The sequence below is a fragment of the Accipiter gentilis genome, chromosome 2, assembly GCF_929443795.1.
Source record: "Accipiter gentilis chromosome 2, bAccGen1.1, whole genome shotgun sequence".
NCBI classification, from domain to species: Eukaryota; Metazoa; Chordata; class Aves; order Accipitriformes; family Accipitridae; genus Astur; species Astur gentilis.
The window spans coordinates 39,544,177-39,553,246 of NC_064881.1; positions in this window are offsets into that span (position 1 = coordinate 39,544,177).

A 9,070-nucleotide genomic window follows, 5' to 3' on the forward strand; every position below is an offset into this window, starting at 1 on the left:
CTTGATAAGTCATTCGAAACATAAGCTTCCCAGACTGTTTCAGTTTATTACTCTTCTTAAGTGAACTGATCTAAATTAGAATCTCCTGAGATCAATAGCTCATTTTTATCACAGAACAGTTGAACTGTACCATATAGATCAGATAAATCATCTTTCACTGCACTCGAAAGTTTTAAACTGCAAATCTGTGGTGTAAAACTACTGTAGATTTAGTGCTGGGAAAATGATATATTATGACTGTTTCTACTTACCTATGGCTCTTCCTGAATAAATGCCATGTTCCAGCACAGCAATTATTTTAATTGCAGATGTTTCCTCAGACTGCATGACATATTTCTCTCTCTTAAAGCAGGCTGTTTACTTCTACAATACAACCTGTGTCTCCTCGCTGGGTGACATAGGTGCTGTTCAGCTTATCTACACTGTGAGAAACACTAAGTAATGTATGTGACTACATGTGTGATCCAGAGGTAAAGGCGTGAGTAGATTCAAAGTGGAAGTTCAGACCACTACCATGGCCTGTCCTGGTCAGCGTACGAATAACAGGATCATGGAAAATTCATGCTGGGAGGGACCTCAAGAGGTCTCTCACCCAGCCTCCTGCTCAAAGCAGGGTCAGCTCTGAGGTCAGACAGGTTGCTCAGGGCTGTACCCAGTTGGGGCTTGAAATGCTTCCAGGATGGAGATGCTCTGACCTCACCAGGCAACCTGCTCCAGTGCCCGACTGTCCTCATGGGGAGAAAGATTCTCCTTATATCCAGCCTGAATTTCTCTTTTTTCATTTTATGTTTATTGTCGCTCATCGTCCCACCAGGCACGGCTGAGAAGAGCCTGGCTCCACCTCCTCGATGACCTCCTTGTGGGCACTGGGGGCTGCTGTTAGGTCCCCCCCACGCTGTCTCTTCTCCGGGCTGAACCAGCCCAGCTGCCTCAGCCCCTCCTCACAGGGCAGCTGCTCCCACCCTGAGCATCTCGGTGGCTCTCAGCTGAACTCGCTCCCATTGATTGATGCCTTCCTTGTGACATTTTGCCTTCCAAAGATGATTGCTCTTTGATTTTGATACAGCTTCAGTTCGTGTATTAAGCCATTATATGCTGTCTACTAATCAAGAACTGCCACAGCAGAGGTCATTACAGGGATTTCAGAGGCAGATGACATGACATTGCATAGAACCACTTGGAATTTTTTCTGAAAGGATTTTTTTCCAAAGAAAAATAACCTTGCAACCAAAACAGATGTGGTTTTCATAGCAATTTTTAATTTGTTGTTTGTTTGGTTTTTTTTTTTTTCTCCTTCACTTCTTTGAACAGAAAAAGTTCTTAAATGTGTAGGAGAGATTTTTTTTCCCCTCATTTTGCCTAATTCATGTTATGTAAAAATAAATACTGGATTTTTAATGTCAGTTTAAAGTGTAATCCTTTCAAAATAAATAAATCTCACTGCAGACCCTGTAGAAAAGGTGAAGGATCCTGTGAGTTTCAGGGCAGAAAGAAGCCTGATGTAAAAGGGAGCCCTGCGGGGCCACGCGAGCAGGAACCTGTGCTCGCTACCAGGCAGGTTACTCATGCAGAGCTGGAGCCACCGACTCCCCACAATTAATCCACTCTCGAGGCCTTGACCTAAGTCTTTGTATGTGGCAATGTGAAGGGCAAAGTTTCAGACAAATATCAGATACAGACCAGCATTTTCCCATGTTCTTGGGCACAGGTGTTAAAGAAAATCCTGAGGACTTTTTCCAGGACATCATCTATTACCCTGGCCAAAGCATGGTACCAGAAAGCATTTATACTCCTGGTAGAAAATAAGGATAACTTCCAAAGGTCTTCACTGTGGTATCATCGCTTCTGCCAGGCTTGCAGCTATAGATTACCATATTACAGCATCGCCATAGCGATCACAGGAAATGCAGGTAGGTATCCACGTCTGTGAGTTCAATGCTAAATCAATTGCATATTGTGTACTTTAATGCACTTTAATTCATTAACTCGGGGTTTCATTGTGGTCTGTCCTTCACCAGCATTATTCAGTATTTTTATTATTGCTATGGACAAAGGCATAGAGAACATGTTTATTAATTTTTCAGATGACCCCAATCTGGAAAGGGTTACCTGCAGAACTGAAAAATAGGATTAGAATACTTTTGACAAATTGAATAAATGATTAAAACAAAGAAAGAGGATGCAGTTCAATCAGAGCAAGTGAAAAGTGTTTATACACAGTTAGTGATAATCATCAACACAAATATGCAATAGCCAAAGTGGGGTAAGCACCAGTGTAACAGGAGAAGATTTGGCTGGGGCGGGGGAGGGCACTTAGTAAATCACAAGGTGAGCCAAAATCAGTAACATTATACTGTTTCCAGAGAAGTATCTATTGCCATGAGATATAGAAGCAGGATTTTGTCTATGTATGTGACACATAGTGGAAATCTTTCTTCTTTCAGCGCTGGCATGGCCCCAGCTGGAGCATGTGCTCGGCCAATGCAGCTCAGAAGCAACGCAGCCTCTGGTGAGTGTCCAGGGTAGAACAGTCCAAAACCACAGCCCAAAGGAACTGGAGCTGATTGCTAAAAGGAAAAAAACAGCGAGGCACGACTGCGGCTTTTAAAACATAAAAGGTAGCTGTAGAGAGGGAAGGAATTAATTCTCCATTATGAAATAATGGCTTAAATTACAGTGAGGTTTAAGTTAGGCATTAGGAAAAGCTTGCTAATAGCAAGAGTAATTAAACACAGAAATAGATTACATGAGGAATATCCATCATGGGAGGCTTTTAAGAGGAGGCTAGAAAAACTTGTTTAAGCTGTACAGAAATGGGCAGTCCAGCCTCGGGGCTGAAAAGGGGGAAGAGCTGTTCTGATTTTGGTGCTAGCAAGTGGAGATTTACATTTCCTAAACGCAAATCTCATGCCTGTGATATGCTGTTGTCTGTGTAGCACTAGCACACAGATGACCTGGAGCCAGTGTTTCATTACCCCAATAGAAGGCCTGTTTTTACAGATGGAACCTCAAAATGTTAGGAACACACAGAACAGGGCATCAAGGCAAACCCTCTGATTCACCCCTTGGTATGAGGGTAGCCCAGATGTTCTGCAGGAATTGGGGTCCAGCTGACACTGCAATGTACTAGTATTTATATGCAGGAAAAAGCCTAGCAGAAGAGTGCAACCAACATTTGTAATAATCAGCATGCTCTTACTTAGATGCCTTCCTGCCAGATTTTGCTTAGATCAAATTTTTAATCGGTGTTTGAAAACTCTAGACAGTGGGCGAGTGCAGAGGGAGGCTGGGGAAGTTTTTTTATAGTAGGAACACTAACTTGTATTTTACCAAATCAGCTCATATGTTGGTATCCTAAAGATATCTACAAACCCCAGATACTTTTAAAAGAGGAAACTAGATCCAAATATGTCATCAGGCTTTTAATATTAGAAAAAGCAAGAGCCAGGCTCTTTAAATGTCATATTAAATGCAAACTTATCAGTATTTACCAGCTTCATGCTACTCCTGGTATCATCAGGTAGCTCAGGGACTTGATTACAGTCATCATGACAATGCTATAATAAAAGATTATGAATAGCTTGTTGCTGACTTGGGAGCAATCTGGAAATCGCATATCATAAAACCAGCATTCAGTCTCTTTAACTTTATTATATTAAAAAAGTTATAAAAACTTACTGCGTAATTTTTACTGTGCTCCATACACAAGAGAGCCATTATTTAACTCTTCATTTAATTTCCAGATGCTGTATATGCACCATATAAAAGGTATCCAGAGAACTCAGGCAGGAAACAGGCTTATGGTAGGCAGCTCAGAAGTATGCACGTGTGGAAAATGCCATTAAAATTATAGCTTATCTAGTGTGTTTTGCTTCCCTAGAAGCCTTTCAACCAGATTGAGCTTAAGGCTGCAAAGTCGATGACCCTTCAACCTGGCTGCAAGTCCGGGTGGGCGCTGCCTGGGGATCACCGTCGTGGTTTAACCCCAGCTGGCAACTAAGCCCCACACAGCCACTCACTCACTCCTCCCCGGTGGGGTGAGGGAGAGAATCAGAAGGGTAAAAGTGAGAAAACTCATGGGTTGAGATAAAGACAGTTTAATAGGCAAAGCAAAAGCCACACACGCACACAAAGCAAGGAATTCGTTCACCACTTCCCATCGGCAGGCAGGTGTTCAGACATCTCCAGGAAAGCAGGGCTCCATCACACGTATCGGTTACTTGGGAAGACAAACGCCATTGCTCCAAATGTCCCCCCCCTTCCTTCTTCTTCCTCCAGCTTTGTATGCTGAATGTGACGTCCTATGGTCTGGAATATCCCTGTGGTCAGTTGGGTCACCTGTCCCGGCTGTGTCCCCTCCCAATTCTTGTGCACCCCCAGCCTGCTCGCTGGTGGGGTCGGGTGAGAAGCAGAAAAGGCCTCGGCTCTGGGTAAGCACTGCTCAATAATAATGAAAACATCTCTGTATTATCAACACTGTTTCCAGCACAAATCCAAAATCATAGCCCCATACCAGCTACTATGAAGAAAATTAACTCTACCAGCCAAAACCAGCACAATCACGTATGTGCTGCCCCTCTGCGATGCGGTGTCCGGGATCCTGTGGTGCTGTCTGCCTTGAAACACAGCCGGTGTGACCCGTTTGGATCCCTTACATGGGTACATTCCTACATGCCATAATGCAGTGCAAGAGGGACGGTCTTTGAAGTCCCAGCCCCGGACTTATACTGAACTTTCCACTTTTTCTTTAGCAGAAAAGAGAGAGAAAATATGTACTGCAGAGAAAACCTTACTCAGGTAACAATTTGCAGGAGAGAAGAGCAATGTGGGCTGCATTTCACCAAGAAGTTTTAGGCATGCCATCCCTGTGCGGTGACACAGGTATGCTCGTGTGCCTGGGAGCCCCCGCGCTGCAGCTGGGCTGCACCCTGCTCTGGTGCCCGAGCACATTGTACATACCCAGAAACTGGAAAGGGAGTAAAGAAAACTAGCTCACTTTTCCAAAGTCTCACCGTTCTTGAATGTTTGAATTTCCAGCTCTGGTGTCCTGACCTCCCAGTAATATTGTGCATTATTGCAAAGAAGAGTTTAGAAGTCCTGGAGGAAAGAAAAAGTGCTTGAGCAATAGCCAGTGCCTGCATGGCACGAGCAAGAAGGATGTGAGCACTGTTTAAACAGAACTGCAGTTCGACAGGTTTGAGAAATCCTGGTTGCTGGGAAGCCTTTATGCAGGATGTCCCTGCAAATGCATTTACCAGGTTGCTCTGTCCTTCTCCTAATTCAAACTGCAATTACAGGCATGATAAAATGGAAAACAAATATATATGCAGTAGCTGAGAAAAACCAATTAGTTTTGCACAGGTGAGAAATAATGCAGAACTCCTGTGTCTTTAACAAACTGGCTCTCAATATATATTGTAATGTATCTTCATGACCCAACTACACTTCGGAAGAACATGACAACAAAATGTATGTTGGAAGTGTAATAAAGGAACTAATGCAGTAAAGTTACTATATTTTATTAGAAGAAGAAAACAATTAAAATGATATCCAGGTAGTAACTTAGGAACCAAATGTCATAGCTGTCTCTTTTGCTGCCAAAATATGTGTACTCTCTTCCTAACAGTCTCTTTCCCCAAGGAAAAATAAATGTATCTGAGAAATACTTGTTAGCAATGCAATTACAGGCTTAATTCCCCAACCAACTTCAGACATCATAAAAACAAAAACAAGCAGAAGCCCTTTGCAACAGCGATGGAAAAGAGACAGAAAAACACTAAGTGTTCAGAGAAAGATAATAATATATTTTTATAACAAAAGCTGACACACTCTTTGACAATAACATTTGAGAAGTCATTAGCATTTGTTTTTCAACTGTACTGTCTTTTTCTTTTAAGCTACAGCCTAGAATGAAAAACTTCTTCTAAGGGTAGACTCTGTGCTACTCCTGAACAGGACTTTAGGGATACTCAGACAGCAAAGTAGCTTGCCAGACTCTCAGAAAAGCAAAGCAGCTGTATCAAAATAACATTTCTTGGCATTACTTACTTCTGAAGGTCTGGTCCCTCCAAGGAACTTAATGAGAGCTGAGTTATTTGGACAATGTGGATTCAGCCATGAGAGCTGAGAAGCTGGGAATCACTTCCAAAATGTTGGCCCTAAGAAAATAAGATTAAAAAAAAAGGTTTGAGTAAATAAAATAAAAAAGGACAAAAAGCGCTAAACCTTCCTTTTTTCTGTGACCGTACAGATTAGACTCATATTCATATCACACCTTGGAGAAAGAAAACCTTCAAGAAGCCTGGCACAGGCCGTGTGAAGTTTGTAGCTGTGCAAGGCTCACGTCTCTGGTGTCCTTAAGGACTCCCATGCTGCGGTCTAGATTCACTCCACATCTCCTCACATACTTACCAGTGTGCTCCCTGCCCAGCCTGGGCAGCCTGGGCTCTCTGGCTGTCCATAGCAAGGTCTTGAGCTCCTCCAGAGACACCTGTCTCGGGGAGGGCTGTCTCACACTGTTGGCTTCACCAGAAGAAATGCTGAGCTTGGACACTTCCCCACGTGGGCAGTAGACATCTGACACTCCTGACCTGAGGCTCCAGCCTCCATAGAAGCATTCCCACTTGATTTGGTAGCGGCATAGACTTTTACTGTTGGAGGTAGTGGTGTACACCACAAAATGGTACCATGCTATGTGCCTGCTAGATCTCCACTCCTAATGCAAATTTGAATTTCTTTGACAAGGGCCTGAGAAGTAAAAAGTCTTTTTTCTCCCCAACTACTTCGTGTGATTTGAAATAGCCACCTAAGACACTGCAGAGGACTTCTACCCCTCAGCAGAGACATAGTCAGTGGCTATCAAAAGTCTCAATTCTTTTGAAATATTGGTGTCAAACCCAAGATAAAAATACTGAAGTTTAAAAATTCAGTATTTTAAAATATTGAACATTAACATCCTTTTAATGATTTTTAAATTGGCTCTAAATCAGGGTAGATATTTTCCTTTTGGCAGTCACTTATAAAAGGTTACTGCCTTACTAGTTTCACAAGAAGAGGGAAGTGCTTTTTCTCTCAGTTTGTCTTGTGTCCAGCTGTGGATCCCAAAATGACAGGTGGCTGGAGAGGTTCCAGTCCAAGGCACTGGAGCTTCACTGGGTGAAAAAGCATATTGTCACTATAAATACAAAAACTGTAATAATCAAGCCCCAGAAATCACAAATGCCTGGAACCCCAGGTTGCAGGCAATGCAGTACAGAGATACTCAAGCTGATGCCAGAGGAAGGTGGAGAAGAACTTTGCAGATGACCTCTAAGAAGTCTCATGCCTGGTAAAATTGCCCGACTTCACTGGCATTTTCAATTAATAGATGCAGCGAATTTCCCTCTGTACATTTAAGCTGTCAGTATCTACTCCCATAATGACAGGATGGGAAGTCTGGGCGGGTTTTTTTTTCATATCTAAAGTGTGGCTGATTAAAGTTGAAATAGGATCAAGGATACGCTTTTTTTACTGATGGAGATTCTGGATAATAATGACGAGGAGCTTTCATTTGCAAAAGCCAGTGTGATGCCTCACATGTCTGCATTGGATGCAAATCTTGAGAAATGTCCTTGACTGGGGTCATTAGAACCAGTAGGTTTGGATATGTGACATTTTTAATGTAGACTCAGAAACAAACCGCATTATTATTGAAAGCCGAAGATGAATTTATTGAGATGGTCTGAATAATTCCTCTGAAGCAGAAATTCCACAGACAGCTGCTGTCTCTCTCTTAATGAGTTTCAGTCTGTATAAAGAGGAAACCCAAGTCTTTGTGGAAAGCGCTGAAGAGATTTCTTTCTATCCTGCCTCACAGGCTGTCTCCTGAGAAGCACTACCATCAGCACTGACTACAATAAACACAAAACAAAGGTCTAGATTAAATGCTGGGAATGATCTATGGCTTTGTTTTGCTGGTATGCACCTGAGGCTCAAGACCCTTTTGCAAAATGATGGAAACTCATCTATCTCACTAACAAGTTACATGCTTCCAGTGATGTGAAAGAGAAACAGGCTTTATCTGCAATCTTCTGAGGTGGATTTTAAATTTTCCTGAAGTTGAGGGTGCTTAGACCTGATACTTTGGCTTAGCACCTTAAAAAGACTGAGATCCATTGTGAATCTGGTCCCAGGCAAAGTTTATTTTTCAGGCATCCCCGGTCTGTGACAGGGTGTTGGTGTTCCGTAATTTCTAGAGGAAGGATGAGTTGAGAAGCACACAGAGGCACTGCAGTAACGGTGGTATTTATGGGATGGGGAGCCAGGAGAAGCCCTTGTTGAGTATGAATTGTAAGCCTGTGTCAGGTTCCAGGGTGCACAAGGCTGTCTTCCTTGTCCTTCCTTCCTCCCTCTTGGTGGCAGAATAAAATTGCTGCTTAATGGCATGTCTGGGCTGGTAAGTAATGCGGCAATCCTGTTTTGTAAGGTTTCTGCAAATGCCCTGGGTCCAAACTATTCATCCTTGGACCTAAGTCTCTTCTCAAACCAGCCTTGCCAGCCATCCACATTAAGTGTCAGGTCCAGTATGTGGCTGCAACTTTAAAAAACATTAAAGAGCAACTTTTTAATGTCCAGAAAAAGCTAGGAAGTCCCAGGAATGAGTCAGAAAATCAATCTCTTCCACCAAAGGGGCTTATAAGGGTGCGTAGGTGGGTATAAGCACCTAGGAAAAGGGTCTTGAGAAAAGGACATTAGAGAGGCAGAGGTGACAGTGCATTGTGGAAAAAACATGTATTTCTGCTGCTTGCCAGCTGCTGTTCAGAAAGGTGTTTGAGATACCATCAGCTCCTTCACTCACAGGTTCCAGGGAAGTGTTTGCACAGCTGACATAAGGGAGGCAATGTGTGGATCTCTGATGGCATAAACCCATTTTTTTTTTCATTTATATGATGTACAAATGTGCCCCCCTGCCCCCATGAATCTCATACAGAGTATGTGTTCTGCAAGCCAGGAGAAGGGAGGGGAGATTGCAGCTCATCATATACATATTAGGCTACTCATGGTAAAAAAAAGCTGCAGAATTTAAATGCAG